The sequence below is a fragment of the Moschus berezovskii genome, chromosome 18, assembly GCF_049115385.1.
Source record: "Moschus berezovskii isolate FMDL1 chromosome 18, NW_MosBer_1.0, whole genome shotgun sequence".
Lineage (NCBI taxonomy): Eukaryota > Metazoa > Chordata > Mammalia > Artiodactyla > Moschidae > Moschus > Moschus berezovskii.
In genome coordinates, this window is record NC_142477.1 from 69,950,368 (window position 1) to 69,968,452 (window position 18,085).

At 45.8% G+C, this 18,085-nt stretch overlaps 1 protein-coding gene and 1 pseudogene across 6 annotated transcripts in view; one reads left to right on the top strand and one right to left on the bottom strand.

Moving 5' to 3' along the window:
• The window catches only part of ARHGEF28 (Rho guanine nucleotide exchange factor 28), a 347,353-nt gene that overhangs the window by 31,538 nt on the left and 297,730 nt on the right, over positions 1-18,085 (top strand). The gene's annotated exons all lie outside the window — the stretch shown is intronic.
• On the bottom strand, positions 16,101-18,034 carry LOC129553014 (synaptopodin 2-like protein pseudogene; annotated as a pseudogene).

The following is an 18,085-nucleotide window of genomic DNA, read 5'->3' on the forward strand; positions in this document are numbered from 1 at the left end:
TGTAGCAGCAATAATCACCACCAACACCACAATGATGGCTTTATAGTGCATGCGTGTGCCAGGCTTCTAATGGCTTTATGTGTGTTACTCACTTCTGTCTTATGAAATAGGCATTGTTATGGTCCCCATTTTATAGATGGGGAAACAGAGGCTTAGACTAAGTAACTTGCCTGGAGTTACAAGCTAATAAATTGCTCAACTGGATTGACACTCATATCTGAATTTAAATTTTGGGCTTTTAACCATTATATGGCCCTGCCTCTAAAATATTGCTTCCATAGCTTTTTTTCCTGTTGGATAGATGATATGTTCTTGGTGGTGGCCAGGCTGGTTAGAGGGCTGGAGAGGGAGAGGGGCCCAGGAGTACCTGACCTGAAATTGAAGGGGCTGAAGCGGGTTTGGATGAGGCTTTTCAGAACAAGGATGATTTGGCTGGTAGAGCAAAGAAGAGCCAGAAATAGCAGACTCACACTCTGTGTGTTGGAAGCGCTTTCATTGTGACCCTCTTTGTGAATGGGGAGCTGTTGCTGTCAGGCAGTTCAGCCCTCTTGTTTTATTGATCAGGAAACTGGAGCTCAGAGACTTGAAACTGCTTGCCCGGGGGCCTGCTCCTAGTGAGTCAAATAAAGTGTGGACTGCATACTTGAACCTGCTCTTCTGAGTGAATTTCATTAATATTTTGTAACCAACTCTTTTTTTTGTTATAATTTTTTATTGAGATATAAATGACATACAGAATTAGTTTCAGATTTGCAGCATAATGATTCATTATTTGTATGTACTGTGAAATGCTCACTACCATAAGTCTGGTTAACATTGGTCACCACAGATAGTTACAATTTTATTTGAGAACTCTTCAGATTTACTTTCCTAGCAACTTGTGGGTGATGAGGCAGTGGGAGGGAGGGAGGTTAGTGGAGGCACATGGATGAAGGGGGTCAAAGGTACAAACTCCAGTTATAAAACGAATAAATCCTGGGCATGTGATGTGCATCAGGGTGACTCTAGTAACAACTCTTGTTTGCTATTTCTGTTGTATGTTTCAGTATTAGAAGAGAGTGTGTGCTTGCTTGGAGAATAATAGCAGGGTAATGAAAAAATTGGGACAGAATCTGTTTCTGTTAGACACCTTGGTGTCTAACACGTGGGGTGGGTGGTAGTAGGCAAGGGGACCGCGGGTCAGCCCTTCCCATCCTCCTTCAGTAAAGGAAAGGGGCCCAGACACAGATGGGGGTCTGCTGTATCCCCCACACAGGTTCTGTATCCCACAGGAGCTGGAAATGTCCTGGCTTCCGTGGCTCTGTGAATATGGGTGGGGGAGAAGGGTCTAATCCCATCACCAGGATTATAGCAGGAGGAAGTATGTTTTTGGAATTGTAAGTGGGAACTTGGATTGTCCCATGGAAACATGGGTGAACATGATGCTTAGGACAATACTCACAGATTAGTATTGGAGGTATTAATAAAAAGGCTCTTGTGGGCTGATCTGGATATTTAACTCCCTTGGCATGTAGGAGCTGCAGATAGCAGCCTATTTACAAGTGTTGTAATCTGGCCCATTCATAACCTGAGAGATGTGTGCTAATTGAAGTTACCTGTGTATGAAGGTTTCTGATCTGTCCAAATGAAAAGCTTGTCTGTGTAAAGGTTACTTGATAATTAATGTGTGGAGGAGTTACTAGACACTCTGAACCTCTACAACTCGGGGAGACCACGACAGTTTTGAAAGACAAACACTACGATTAGACCTCTTATATTTAGGAGAATTAGAGAGGATTTAGCTGGGAACTCAGCCCTGGCCTAACCACATACATGGGACTTGGACGGTCTGCTGAGTTGGGTTGGCCCTAAGAGGAGGACGGACAGTGCTGTTATGGTCCAGATAATGAGATCAGGATGAGATGTACATGGCTGTAATTCCCGGCTCTACCATGTTTCAGCTGATGACTTTGAGCCTTCAGTCTGTTTTCTCATCCACGAAATGAGAGTGACAACACTTTATGGACAGTGGTGCAGAATAAATGATGAACGTATGTCAAGAGGCCACTCCAGCTTTCCTCTGTATAAGAATGAAGGGAAAGTAGTTGTACTAGAAGAAGGGCGCTTGTCTTGAAACCACAGAGTTTTAAGTAGGTTGTGTTATTTGGGGAATGCTGGTGGAGGTCATGGGGATGCGGAAGGTCTCACCCAGCCTGGCCTTGTGGTCATTGCGTGAAGTGCTCGAAGTGGAGTTTGGTGGACAGCAAACTTGTGTTCAAGCACAGCTTGTTTCACTGTAACATGTACATGAGCCATTCTTCATTTTTTACTTTTGAGATTGTTAATATGTTAGATATCCTTCAGAATTTACCGTTTTCAGTGACTGCATAAAATTTTCTATTGTATTATTCTCAATGTGGGACTTTTAGGTTATTCCCAATATTTTGCTCATAATGCATGAAGTGCATCAGAATTTATGGCTCGATTCCTACAAGAGAAGAGGCAGTTTTATGTTTCAACCATGGATATAGATTGAAAATCAGTATTAGAATCTTGTGTGATAACTCTTGTGGGCTACGACTTCCCATGCTCCACTGTACTGAAGTCTGCCATTGACCTGTTGGCATCTTGAGCCTCTGAGACCTGGAAACTTACCTGCTCACCTTGGTTTCCTTACCATCAGCACAGAGTAGGTGTTTGTTAAAAATTTGTGGAAATGAATGGAGGATGGAAGTTTTTGTGCAGAGAGAGAGGTGAGAACCTCTCGTCCACGTTTTTCTTTGATGCTGTTGCACTATTTTGAACTTTTTCAGGGAATGGGCATAAAAATGATATGCTCTCCTTATGCAAGATGCTTGTCATTTAATTGAAGAGAACAGTAGCAGAGAGGAGAAATTAGGGAATTGAGTAAAACATCAACTGAGAGTCTGGTGAGGAGTTCAGAACTGGAAGAGCATCCTTATTGCTGGAGGGATCAGTGGTGTAATGGAGCAGGTAGAATCAGTTGGGTTAGATTTTATCCAGCTAGGTCAGTTAGGGATGAGTGCTTTAGGCAGGAGGGGTCAGCTCAGGGGCGGGGCTGAGTGTGGACCATGAGCAGGAGAGCGTGCAAATCTGGGGGTACAGGAGGAAGGAGCATTCGATAGCCAGGTGGGGTGGGGCCACGTTAAGGAGAGTCGGAAATCAAACAGAATTTGAGAGACTTAGCCAGCAATAAAGAGTCTTTGTAGGTTCATGAGTGACATGAGGAAAGTGGCTGAACTGGAAATTCCAAGGTGGTGTCGGAACTATGTCTCAGGGCAGGTCACTTAGAAGTAAGCAAATACTCGGTGACGGTAATTTATGTACCTGGAGTCCTTAGAAGCATCAGTGACTCTCCCTTCACCCTTGCATGGCCAGGAGTGGGCAGTGATTGTTGTCTTCATTCTGCAGACAGGGAAATGGAGCTCCCAAGTTGACCTCTCCCGGTCATGCAGTTGGAGATGGCAGTGGTTGGAACCCTCCTGGCCCCCCGGTTTTCCAGTGATGCCCCAGGGTGTGCGGGACATGCCTTCCAGAAACTAAGGTCTTTGAAGGGCAAACTGATCCTTGGAAAGAAAGAGATGGCGTCAGTGCATGACTGATGCAAACCAAGTGCTTTAGGTATATTCGATTTCATCACACTAACAGTCTGCTAACCGTTGGCTTCATTAGCTACCTCTTACAGATAAGGCAGTCAAGGCTTGAATTAAGTAACATGCCCCCAGTCACACGTCTAGGTAGAGATGGATTGGGAACTCTAATCCAGGTGTATGTGCCTCTTTTCTGCCTTGATTCTTTCCGCAACCTGACACTTGGACACACTGCAGTTGCTTCTATTTCCTGCTTTGTTCAGGAACGTGATGGGGTTGATTTTTTTTTTTTCTTCAGGTTCTCTATATACAAAACTAAATTATTTTGGAATGAGTTTAACTGAAGCAGGTGTTTTGACTTGAAACTGTTGTATTTTGTGGAGGTAAGTGTGTATAGTTAGAGTAAATGTTAGGAATTTTCGGAAGTTAATTGGGAGAAACAGAGTTTTGGTCTCTTTTTGGCTTTTGGGGATTTATTCTTACACTTCTTGTAAGCCACCCCTTAGGTTTCAGAGTGGAGACTCCACAGTCATCATGTACTGAGTGAGGAGAGCTCTGCTTGCGTCTCTGGTCTCAGCTCTTGTCCCCTTGTCACACACAGCTCTAAAGAAGGGACTTCAGGTCCTGCGCAGATCAACTTGCTCCCTGTCCTCAGTATACGTCCTGGAATGGGTCTCCTCCCCAGGCCCCTGTCCTTCGTGTCTACTTCACTTGCATTCACCTTCAGGACAGCATGCCCAGCTCTTGGACTGGGTTTGACGTTCCTGCCCTGTGCTTACCTGCTCAGGCACCCTTGCCTGGATTTTCCAGAAAGAAAGCATGGGGCGGAAGTGTGCCTGTGGTGTTTGGGTTGGGGGTTGGGAAGTGTACCTGTGGTGTTTGGGTTGGGGGAGGTGGGGCCACGCATTGGCCTCCCTCATAGAATGGCCAGCTGGTGATGGGAAGTTATAGGAAATAGGCTGGAGAGTGCCTCAGCTATAGATCTTGGTGATAACAGAAACAGCCTTTGCTGCCTAAACATGATCCTTACTGACCCTCGAGCATTCTTTTGCATAAACTCTCTAGCCACGTACCTACCCTTGCGTGTGTGCGTATGTGTATGTGCGCTCAGTTGTGTCCAGCTCTTTGCCACCCCATGGACCGTAGCCCGCCAGGCTCTTCCGTCCGTGGGATTCTCCAGGCAAGAATACTGGAGTGGGTTGCCATTTCCTTCGGCAGGTGCAGAAGGGGGACCTTTCCTCTCTTGGCAGTGGGGAGCCACAGGGAGGTTTAGAGTAGGTTAGGGGAGCTGAGCAGCATTTGAATAAGTGGACTCCTTTGCTCACTTTTGGCCACATGGACTGGAGGGAGCTGGGACTAAAAGCAGGGAAACCAGATGGGAGATTAGTGTCCGTGTGCAGGAAACACAGAACTGAAGTCTGGAATTTTCCGTGAGTCATGAGCAACTCAGGGATTAGAACGCACTGACCTTGGGCTCGTCAGCCCTTCCTGCCTCAGGTGTCCATGGCAGGGTCCCCAGCCAGCTCGGGGAAACCTGGTCAGGATGAACTCATCAGCATTTTTGGTCCCGATTCAGGTTAATCATGGTGTCATTTTGAGTTTGTTGTTTCGGATACTTTTCTAGCCATTAGCACTTCTTTTTCTGAGATGAAAAGTTGAGGTGTGAGAAAACTGAATGTTCACAGTAATCCAAGCACCTACCTGCTTTGTGGGGTAAAGATTTTACCTGAGACTGTGCATTCATCTGCTCTCTGGCACAGTCTGGGCCAGGAATGAGACAACGAGAGAGGCTGATTGAATGCTGGTGTAAAATCACAGCCTGCAGAGAAAACCATCTCTCTGGAAATCCAGGGGCAGAGTCCATACAGTGGCCTGTTCACGTCAATGTTAATCGTGACCGTTTAAGTGAACTTGGACAGTGTCTAGAAAATAAGGGAAAACGCTTTCAACAAAGCTCTTTTCATGGATGGCTCTTACGACGTGCTCAGTTCTATGGCTCTTAGACAAAAGTCCATATTTTTTCCCCGGGTCTTGTCATGCTTCCAGCAGCAACTCAGAATACGGCCTCTTAGGCCAAGACATTTAACCCTCGTGGGGAGCTTTACTAGAACTACAACTTTTTGTTGATTGGTTATGATTCTTAACCTGTTTAATATTTCATTTCTATCTTAAGGGATCTTTGCTAGAAATCCTAACATGGGCGTTGAATGTCATGAAGAGCTTTCAGATGTTATCTCATTTTGTCTCGTCTGGTCCATGCAGGATAACTTCTGGTATCTTGGTGTGCTTTTCAGTGGGGTTTGTAAAAAAAAGAGTTAAGATTGCTCTGTCTTGGCCTCAACAGCTCACAAATAGAGTTCCATTGTCCTTGTGTTTGAGTAGCTCATAGTGTTTTATGCACATTAATTCATTAATCGTCACAGGAGTCCTGTGTGTAGGTGGTGGAAAATATTTTCCTGCTGCAGTATTTACACACTGAGAAACCGAGTCATGAGGCAGAGGCAGGGCAGGCCTGTGGAGGGGAGCCAGGGCTGCCCTGGTCTCAGTCTCGTCTCCTTCCTTGACCATTAGAAAACCCGAACTCATTTTCCTTTGGAAAACAAGTATGATTTCCAAGGAAAATAGCCCTGTCGACCACACTATCTGAAGAACGGAACTGTGAAAGGGAAGACTTGGGGGCGATATATCACAAAATGGTTCATGCCGTTTCATTTTCTCGTATTGCTGGCAGGTACTTCAGTTGTAGCTGTGACCCAGATGGTCAGCACGGTGATGTGTTTTTGTGTCTGAATCCACTCTTTGGGTGTGCTCATCTCATTGCTTTGATGCCTTTTCAAGTGTTAGAAAAAGAAGATGCTATTTGCTGTTCCAGCTTAGGCTGTGCCATAGGTGGCAGAAAAGGCCACCTTCTTTTAGCTTTCTACATACTCACGGGCAGGGAACTGTCCCTACTCTTCCTCCTTTTAATCTTTTATCTTCTCACTCGTGTTTTGATCAGAGTAAATCAGTAAAAGGACTTGGTGGGCAGCATAAACTGCATTCCGTGTGTCTCAGTGTCTGTGTGACAGCTCTGCGCACGTGGGCATCTCAGACTTATGTACAAAACTGAATTCCTGGTTTCCTTTCCCAAATCTGCACTATTTACAACACTCCCCATCTCTTTTAAAGGCAAGTGCATCCTTAGCTCATTCTTCCAACTTTGGAGACAGCTTCTTTATCTTATATTTCACCTTCAACTTGCCAGGAGAAATCCTATTGGCTTTGTCTTCAGAATGTGTTCAGAATCCAGAGATTGCTCATTGCCTCCCTTGCCACCATCCTGTTCTTGGCCCCCGTCATCTCTTGCCTGGATTATTGCAATGACCTCCAAAAAAGTCTCCCGCCCTGCTCTTGCTCCCTTTGTCGACCTGAACAATAGTAGTTAGAATGATACTTTTAGTGTATATGTCAGAGCATGTCATTCCTTAGCATGGAATCCTCAAATGAATCCTTTCATACTCTGAGAAACAAAAGCTCACGTGTGACTTTACGTGTAAAGTCTTACATGATTAGGCCTTCTGTTTTTCTCTGCCCTTTTAAGTGCATGTGTATGATTTTACTACATAGTTTTGTGCGATAAAAATACAGACATGACTTGTTCACAGGCTCTTAAAGAAAGATATCCTTATAAAGATATCCTTCTTAGGAAGCTCCAGCCTTCTGTCTGCAGAGCGATAACCCACTCAAGGTAAAGTTTTGGGAGGAGGCAGAAGACTTGGGCTTCCCTGGTAGCTCAGCCAGTAAAGTGTCTGCCTGCAATGTGGGAGACCCGGTTTGATCCCTGGGTTGGGAAGATCCCATGGAGAAGGAAATGGCATCCCACTCCAGTACTCTTGCCTGGAGAATCCCATCGATGGAGGAGCCTGGTGGGCTACAGTCCACGGGGTCGCAAAGTCAGACACGACTGAGCGACTTCACTTTCCTTTTCCTGCAGCAGACTGAAGCAGCTTTCAGTAGTTTTTTTCTCACCGCCCCAGGGGGTATTGAAGGTTCAGAGGATGCAGGAGGCTGTGACTCTTTAGCTGTGGGCGATGCAGTGAGTCTAGGAAGGCGTGGAGCTCTTGTCGGTGGTGGTGCAGCTCTGGGCCTCCCATCTCTTCTGGGAGGTGGTGCGGCTTCTGTGCCTGGTTCAGCACATGTGATGGCTGAGGCAGGTTTGGAAAACTTCTCAACGCTTAATGGTAATTGGTATAACTCTACTGGTGGGTTTCTTGGAGATTCTTTTTTTAAAAAATTTTATTTGTTTTGGTTGCATGAAATTTTTACCATATATCAGACTTTTACTAAATATCAGACAACATAGGTGGTGGAAACATTACAAAGTAAGCCTCTCTTTCAGGAGTCATACTTTGTTGTACGACATAGAAACCATATGAGAGAAATCCTGTAAGTAAAATGAGCGTCAGGAAATTTCTGTCAGGGTAACCATCATAAATAAGAGATTCCTCTCAGTATCCTGAGCATTCAGAAACTTTTAAAATACCAGTTGAAAAAAAAAATACCAGTTGGACTCATATGAGCACACTCTGAAAGGGGATGATCATGAAGACTGAAACTTACGTGGAAGGCTTCACCCAGAAGTGATGTGTTAGTGAATGTCAGGTTAGTGATTTAAAGTATCGAACCTTTAAAAAATATTTGAAATATGGGAGAGCTTTATAATAAAAATTCTCAGTGATCTGTACTGAGGGAAACATTCATATTAGAAATCATGTTGCAGAAATCTGATTACAAGGTTGTTTTTCTTTTAAAGCAACTTACAAATGTCTAGGTATATGAAACTTTTTAAAAAGCACAAATAAATAGAATCATGTGATGTTATTAAATACACGTGAAGAGTTCTTTCGTCTGTAGGACTTACGTGTGAATGTCAGTGTGTTACAGACCACAGATGGTGGATGTTCATGTGCGTGTGAACCCATCCATAATCATATGTAATGAAATCCATAACCTTATTTAGTTCAGTAACTTTTACGTATATGAAAATACTTCTCATTAAGTCTCAGTAAGGACTCCAGTCGTTAATAAACCATGTATTTAAGTGTAATATTCTTTTCAAATTATAATGTATCTTTTCCTCCTGTTTCTGAAAGGATGTGATTTTACTGAACTAATCCTTCAGAAAGAAGCTAAAAATATTTTTGTAAAATTTGTAACTCTCATGGTCAGCCAAATTTTACATTAGTGAAAGTCACTCAGTCATGTCTGACTCTTTGTGACCCCATGGACTATACAGTCCATGGAATTCTCCAGACCAGAATACTGGAGTGGGTAGCCTTTCCTTTCTCCAGGGGATCTTCCCAACCCAGGGATCGAACCCAGGTCTCTCACATTGCAGGCAGATTCTTTACCAGCTGAGCCACAAGAGAAGTCCAAGAATACTGGAGTGGGTAGCCTATCCCTTCTCCAGTGGATCTTCCCAATCCAGGAATCAAACCAGGGTCTCTTGCATTGCAGGTGGATTCTTTACCAACTGATCTATCAGGGAATTTTACATTCAGTTCAGGTCAGTTCAGTCGCTCAGTCATGTCTGACTCTTTGCGACCCCATGAATCACAGCACGCCAGGCCTCCCTGTCCATCACCAACTCCTGGAGTTCACTCAAACTCATGTCCATCAAGTCAGTGATGCCATCTAGCCATCTCATTCTCTGTTGTCCCCTTCTCCTCCCGCCCCCAATCCCTCCCAGCATCAGAGTCTTTTCCAGTGAGTCAACTCATCGCATGAGGTGGCCAGAGTATTGGAGTTTCAGCCTTAGCATCAGTCCTTCCAATGAACACCCAGGACTGATCTCCTTTAGAATGGACTGGTTGTATCTCCTTGCAGTCCAAGGGACTCTCAAGAGTCTTCTTTAGGGATACATTTATTTATAGGAAAAAATGCTTCCCAGGTGGCTCAGTGGTAAAGAATCCACCTGCCAGTGCTGGAGACGTGGGTCCAATCCCTGGGTTGGAAAGATCCCCTGGAGTAGAAAATGACAACCCACCCCAGTATTCTTGCCTGGAGAATCCCATGGACAGAGGAGCCTGGTGGGCTGCAGTTCAGGGGGTCGCAAAAGAGCTGGACACAATTTAGCGACCAAACAACAACAATGGAACACAGCAGAGGACACAAGAGAATGATTTAGCTGGGGAAAGAAGCACACGAAACAGTTAGCAACAAGTGCCGAGATATAATCTTTAGATTGTATAGGGGCGGGCATTGGGCATATGAGGGGAGTGAGGACCCTGCAGTTTACTCAGTACCTAATGATTGTCAGCAATACCCTAGTAATAAGAGTTCTTCAAAATCATCTCTTCAAATATTCTCTTTTATCTCAGTCTGAAATTCCTATAAAAAGTATGCTGAACCTTTTCATCATATATTTCATGTTTCTTAACATCTTTTGTATCTTTCTCCTCTAGCTTTCTGCTATACTATATATTCTTTATAACCCCTTAAGATTCAAATTCTAGTTTACTGATTACGTTCAAAGGCCATTTCAACTCAGTCTTCAGAGCTGAGACCAGTCAAACTCTCTAGGGCAAAGATTCTTGCTGTATCATCTCTGTATTTTTCAGTTCAGTTCAGTTGCTCAGCTGTGTCTCATTCTTTGCAACCCATGGACTGCAGCACGCCCGGCTTCCCTGTCCATCACCAGCTCCTGGAGCTTGCTCAACTCATGTCCATCGAGTTGGTGATGCCATCCAATGATCTCATCCTCTGTTGTCCCCTTCTCCTCCTGCCTTCAGTCTGCCCAGCATCAAGGTCTTTTCCAATGAGTCAGTTCTTCCCATCAGGTAGGCAAAGTATTGGAGTTTCAGCTTCAGCATCAGTCCTTCCAATGAATATTCAGGACTGATTTCCTTTTGGATTGACTGGTTTGATCTCCTTGAAGTCCAAGGGACTCTCAAGAGTCTTCTCCAACACCACAGTTCAAAAGCATCAGTTCTTCAGATCTCAACTTTTTTTATGGTCCAGCTCTCACATCCGTACATAACTACTGGAAAAACCATGGCTTTGACTAAACGGACCTTTTTTAGCAAAGTGATGTCTAAGCTTTTTAATACACTGTCTAGGTTGGTCATAGCTTTTCTTCCAAGGAGCAAGCGTCTTTTAATTTCATGGCTGCAATCACCATCTGCAGTGATTTTGGAGCCCAGGAAAATAAAGTCTGTCACTGTTTCCATTGTTTCCCCATCTATTTGCCATGAGGTGATAACATGCTCTTCATTTCTTGACTATTGAGTTTTACGCCAGCTTTTTTATTCTCCTCTGTCACTTTCATCAAGAGGCTTTTCAGTTCCTCTTCGCTTCCTGACTTAAGGGTGGTGTCATCTGCATGTCTGAGGTTATTGATATTTCTCCTGGCTTGATTCCAGCTTGTGCTTCATCCAGCCTGGCATTTTGCATGATATACTCTGCATGTAAGTTAAATAAGCAGGGTGACAATATACAGCCTTGACGTACTCCTTTCCCAATTTGAAACAAGTCTGTTGTTCTATGTCTGGTTCTAACTGTTGGTTCTTGACCTGTATACAGATTTCTCAGGAGGCAGGTAAGGTGGTCTGGTATTCTCATCTCTTTAAGAATTTTCCACAGTTTGTTGTGAAAACACAGTTTATTGCTATATTTTCAGTGAGTCTTAATTTGGTGACTTTTGGAGAGCTTCCTTATTTTCTTGGGAGAGTTCTCAAGAAATATGCATTTGCAGAGATTCTTAAATAGGCTCCCTTCCAAGATCATGCTTCATGGCAAATAGACAAGGAAAAAATGGAAACAGTGACAGAGTTTCTTCTCTTGGGCTCCAAAATCACTGCAAACGATGACTGCAGTCATGAAATTAAAAGACTCTTGCTCCTTGGAAGAAAAGCTATGACAAGCCTAGATAGCATATTAAAAAGCAGAGACATCACTTTGCTAACAAAGATCCATTTAGTCAAATGGTTTTTCCAGTAGTCATGTAGTGATGTGAGAATTGTACCATAAAGAAGGCTGGGGCTGAATAATTGATGCTTTCAAACTGTGATGCTGGAGAAGACTCTTGAGAGCCTTGGACTTCAAGGAAATCAAATCAGTCAATGATTTGATAAAGGAAATCAACCCTGAATATTCTTGGAAGGACTGATGTTGAAGCTGAAACTCCAATACTTTGGCCCCCTGATGCAAAGAGCTGGCTCATTGGAAAAGACCCTGATGCTGGGAAAGATTGAGAGCAGGAGGAGAAGGGGACGACAGAGGAAGAGATGGTTGGATGGCATCACCAACTCAATGGGCATGTATTTGAGCAAACTGCCAGAGATGGTGAAGGACTGGGCAGCCTGGCGTGCTGCAGTCCGTGGGGTTGCAAGAGTCGGACACGACTGAGCAACTGGACGATAAACAACAAATGCTTTGAGCAGTAGAGTTCTCAGGTTATTTAACTCATCATACTGGCAGAAAGGAAGTCTGTTTTCTTAAACACATGAATGAACAAGTGCTTGTCAACTGATCTTACAAATGTACCCAGCCCATTTCTGGCAAGATTGGTGCCTTTCTTTTGTTCTCTGCTAGCAATCCAACCAGTCCATTCTAAAGGAGATCAGTCCTGGGTGTTCATTGAAAGGACTGATGCTAAAGCTCAAACTCCAATACTTTGGCCACCTCATGTGAAGAGTTGACTCACTGGAAAAGACCCTGATGCTGGGAGGGATTGGGGGCAGGAGGAGAAGGGGACGACAGAGGATGAGATGGCTGGATGGCATCACCGGCTCGATGGACATGGGTTTGAGTGAACTCTGGGAGTTGGTGATGGACAGGGAGGCCTGGCGTGCTGTGATTCATGGGGTCGCAAAGAGTCGGACACAACTGAGCGACTGAACTGAACTGCTAGCAATCAGTTCATCTCTTTGCTCTAATTTTAATTACATGACGTTGGCTGTTTCATTGTATGCTTCCTACAATATGGCAGGAGTTTCCAAGGGCAAGGACCCTGAACTACTGTGGGTGAAAAGTCCCTTGTCTGTTGGGAACAAATGGGACCCAGAATACAGGAGGAGAGATGGATGAGGGAATTGGAGGCAGAACCAGAAAGATAGAGCTCTGAAGACCTGATATGTGAACAGCTGATGTTATGAAATGTTGGTTTCAAAATAGGGAATGGAGTCTTTGTTCAGAATGAGGTGACATCTTAAGGGTGGGGTAATAAAAGGAAAGAACCATAGGCATTCTTTCCAATAGTTTAATGTAGTTATAAAGGGAAATGAGTTGGTAGAGCATAACTTGGCATGAGCTCATTTCAGAGATGGGCGATGGATGTGGTCTGGAGCTGATATTACAGACTGTCCTTCAATAAGTCACTCATTTTCTGTGATTAAGTTTACTGGGTACCTTTCACACCTGGGACATTCTGTGTGGTATCGGTGTTTTACTAAATGCTCTGTCAGCTCTCATCTAAAATGAGGTTTTTCCCCTCAAATATGTAATACAAATTTATAGGCCACACACCTAGACAGATGTGTAATACACACGGACACATACACATGCCCTGAGTTAGGGGACAGCGTATTTTCTGTAATGTGGCTAATAGACCTGCTTGCTCCAAACTGTGCCCTGTCTTTCTTCCTGTATTTGTGTCTTTGAGTCAGTGTTTCTGAGTCAAGGCATGATTTGTTGGTAGGGAAGATCAAGGCTTTATATCCACGACTGTCGTTACCATCTTAACCTGGATTACATCACTCCATTAGTTAGCTTTCACCTACTGGAAGACGGGAATGTAAAGAACTAGGAGATGAAAGTAAATGTGCATGTGTGTATGTGTATGCATTGGGAGGAGGGTCAAGATGAACTCAATTGAGTTGCCTTATGAGAAGTCCTAAGATGATGAGAAACAGTGATTAAGCATGAGCATGTATTTGGCCTTGATATTATTAAACAGATTTATTTCTTACAGTTCTGAGGCTCGAGGTCCAAGTTTGCTTGCTAGCATGGTTGGGTGAGGGCCCTCTTCTGGATCACAGACTTCTCATTGTGTCCTCACCTGGCAGGAGGGGCTAGGGAATGGGCACTCATTCCATTCATGGGGCCTCCACGCTCACGATCTAAGAACCTCTTAAAGGTCCCATCTCCTAACCCCAACATTTTGGGATAAAGTTTTCAGCATACGAGTTTGTGGGGGAGACACAAACACTCAAATATGACACCTGTGTATTCTGTTGATGCAAACGTTTTCTCGACTGCGTTTCTACCCCTAGAGAAGGTAGAGAGTGGTTCAGTTCATGGCATGTCAAGATCTGCCTGATGTGCTGTTCCTTTGCTTCAGGTTCTGCAAAGTGTAGCTTTTAGTTCCTAGTTCCTTTCTAATAGTGCGTTTTTCAGAATAATGGGCTCAGTGTTGCTTTAGGGAACGCATTGTTATGTGAGAGCCACAGAAAACATGATCTGAAAAGGGGACTTCTACTTTTCTTGAGGACTTGAGTAAATAGAGGGAAAGGGCCAAGTTCTACCTGCCTCGCGGCAGGCATTGCAGTGTTTGGAGCACATCCCATCCTGAGAGCCACCCGCTTGTCCAAGTTCAGGCTGACAGAAAGACAGAGCCTTATTCTTTGGTTTCCCTTGGTGAGGACTATCAACAAGGAACTTATATGCCATGAAACAGAACCATTCACTCCAATAGAAGATATGAATATTTGGGTATTAAATTCTTTTCACCATGTTTTTGAAAAATCGAAGTAAAACTAGTATTCTGTTTTCATTTTTTTTAATAACTAAAAAACATTTATTTGTTTTTCACCAAGACTTTATCTTGAGGATGTAACTAAAGTGCGCCACCACTCCCCACCCCAATTTGAAGGAGGATTAGTGCAGTGGATGTTATAAAGCAGGTATGAACAGTTTGAGGGACTGGAACCAACGTTAACTGACAAAAACCAACTTTCATCTAAATCATCATAAACATGTTTAAGTAAAAGAAAAGTGGGGGGGAGGGGGCAAAGGGGTTTTCAGATTGAACAAGATCATCACATTTTATCTAATACATTCAATTCTGGCTAGGGTATACCAAAATGGAAACAGGATAACTGTAGCACAAAACTTCCACTACAGCACACGGCACACACCTGTGTCCCAAGCCCACCCCCGTCCCCCTGATGCTGCCAAACTCAACTGTTTCCCAGCCTGTTGGGCCTGTCTATGAAGGAGCACGTCGATCTTCTCTTTAATCCAGTCTTTGTTATAAGGCTGGTATGTCTGGGTATCAGCTCGGTAAACAAGGCAGCTGAGGTCTGCCAGGTCATCAATCAAATCAGACAACTGACTGATATCACATGTGACAGAGGGGCTGTTGGGATTCATTCTCTTCAGATGTTCTTCATACATTTTACAAACACCTTCCGTACGCTCATTCACAGATTCATAGTCAGCATAAGTTCTGCCTTCTGGCCTCTTGGTAGTCTACCAGCAAGATGGTGTGAGACATCGTGCCAAAGTTTCCCGCTGAAGCCCATGCCGACTCCACCACCGCACACGAGCTTACCCCTCTGTTTTCATTTTTAACTGAAAATCAATATTAATATATAATTTATGAGTTGGGTAATTAAATGATAATTTAAATGAAAATATTAGGAATTTTAATGGTAGATCTGAAAAGAAATTATGTGCTAATTTCCTGGGGGATTGTATCAAGGATAGTATTATGTAGTTAACTGATATTTCTCTCTTGTCTTTAGTAATATTCAGGACAATGTATTTAATATTTAATTTGTTAGTTGAAGATTTTTTTGGTAACTCATTGGACTGTTTTAATATTTACCCTGTAGGAAAGTTCTTTTCTGTTTTAATCTTGAATGCCCACTGCTGACTTTACATTGTAATTGTATATGTGATAGAAATTTGTAGTTCTTCTTTTTTTTTTAATCAGGGCAAAGGTGAGACCCAGATTGGGTCTTTATTTAGACCTCTCCTTTTAGTCTTGCCTCAGACAGAAGAGCACATCTGTGTTCATGCACACACTTGCACATACACACACATCCACAGACATACACATGCCTAGGAATATACCAGCCAAGCTGGGAAAGAAGCGTGAGGAACAGCGAGTTACTTAATGCAAATAGGGGTCAGTTCAGTCCCTTTGCTACCTGTCTGGTGGTGAGCTTCTCGCCTGAGGTTGTGTGTTTCTCATTGAATGTTAAAACAAGGCCCACAGAGAAAGTCACAAATGTAGAGAAATAGAGACCAGCAGAGGAGTGTAGGTGAAGAGACCAAAGACAGAGACCCAGGCAGGGACCTCCAAAGAGAAGCACAGACAGCAAAGCAGAGGTAGCAGGTTGGAGAGCAGCAGGGAGGCTGGGGGCCAGGAGGAAACTGGGGAACAGGACACCAACTCCAAAGCTGTCTCTGGCAGGGGGAAGTTAGCCTGCTTGGGGCGGGGGCAGGGCAGGGAGAGCGTTGGGAAGGAGAAGCAATTTTAGGAACTGGATGTTCCACCTCCCCTTGGTCCTGGGAGCTGTGCCCTGTTCAGTGGTGGCCCGTTCCAGGCCTCCACACATGAGCCTGCAATCCTGTTCTGATAGCTGAGAACCGGGGCCTGGCTACTTGAAGCCACAGGAGCTGGGGGAGGTCCCAAGACCCCTGGGAGACTCTGGAGGAGGGGGTGGGCTAAGGGCAGGGGCTGAGGCCAGTTCTGTCCTCCAGATGGGCTCATCCAATGTAGTGACTGCTCTGGAGGCAAGCACAGTGAGGGCCAGGTCCGCAGTGGGCTGGGGCGCTGGAGTTGAGAATTGGTGCATCTCCTAGACTCTGGCAGTTTTGGGAGGCCCTGAGGAGGTGGGTCCAGGAGTTGGGGGAACCGCATCAAAACAGAACATGGCAGTTTTAAGTTGGTAGGGCTGGTGCCGCATGAAATCCAGAGCCTTAATGCCCTGCTTAGGGGCTATCTGAGGCCCTTGGGGGCTCTTACTAGGGAGAGTTCGGGCAGCTTGGGGGAAAAAGGGTGAGAGCAGTGGGTTGTAAGCAATAGGAGGTGGAGCACGTATATTGGGTAAATATTTCCAGCAAGAGGGCGGTGAGGGGGTAGGAGAAGGGCTTCTGGGCCGAGGGCCAAGGCCAGGACCAGGTGGAGCTTCCACCATATACCTGTCTGCTCCGTTCTGACATTTGCAAACAGCTCCCCTCCCCTTGTTTCAGGGATTCCAGCCGAAGAGGCCGCCCCATTCACTAATCCATCGAGGAACCCTCCAGAAGGGGGCTTAGGAGCCCCTGGGCGTGGAGTCTTAGGAGTCATAGGGGTGGGGTCTTGGGAGCCATTGGAGGCGGGTTGTCACGTGAGGCGACGTCTTGTAACTCCTGCCCCTGGTGGCCTGGTAACTTCAGCCCCGAGGCTCAGAGCGTCCTCCTCTGGACGAGATTCCGTGCCCCTAGCCCAGGTTTTTCATCCAGGTTTTGCATCAACGATAGCAGCTTGGGGTTGGGCGAATTCTTCGTCTCATTTCCCGACCGGAACATCTGCTTTCGGGTTCCCTGACGCCGGGCTTCCTGGAGGATGCCCGTGCGAGCAGCTGGCACGGAGATGTGTTGCTCCCGGGCGCTGGGGGCTCAGGGGCTGCGGAGCTAGGGACAGGCGCTTCTGGGCGCGCGGCAGGTCGCAGAGGTGGCGACAGGAAGATAGAAGTGGTGGAGGTCATGGCAGCTCCGCTAGCGGGGGCGGGGGGCTCTGGGCTCTGGCCTGGTGTAACGGGACGATTACGGGCTGGGATGTATAGGGAGCTGGTGGCCGTCGCGGGGCCGGAGGGGCGTGGGGTGCTGGGGGAAGCAGGGATTGGCACTTGCTGGGAACCCCTGAAGTGAAGCTGGGCACAGGAGTGGTACCCTGCGGAGGAGACAGGAAAGGCGGTGGGGCGGAGCTGAGGCCTCCCAGGCTCTCATTTGCCCTTGTGGGAGCTAGGGGCCGGAAAATAACCGAGGTGGTACCTGACCGCTGCGCTTGAAAGCTGGGAGTAAAGGGCCTAGCTGAACGGTTAAAGACGCTTGGAGCTGAGGTAGCGGTTCCACAGCCAGGGAGGAAAGGCCTGGGGGCTGGCCTAGGGCTGGATGGGAGCAGAGCAGCCTCTTTGTAGCCGAGGTGGAGACTGCAGGCCCTGCCGGTTGAGCGTGGCCGCTGGACCTTCCTGGGCCAGCTGCTGGGTGATGGAGGCTGCGTGCTGGCGCTGCTGTTCAAAGAGTTGGGACCCTTGCCCAGAGGCCTCACTCAGCTGCCCTCCCAGACCCCGGCCCTCTGCTGTGCCTGAGCTTGGGAGGCTGGGGAACCGGAGCTCCTGGGGGTTCAGGACTCAGTGGAGACAGGTTGACAGTGCCTGAAGCTCACCCAGGGATGGAGATCGTACAGGTCCCTCGTCCACTACCTGCCGCACAGTGAGAACAAGCTGATTCCCAGAGGCATCAATAAGGCTCATGGCACTGGCATGAGAGAGGCTGGTGCAGGAGACAATTGATGGCCAAAAGCT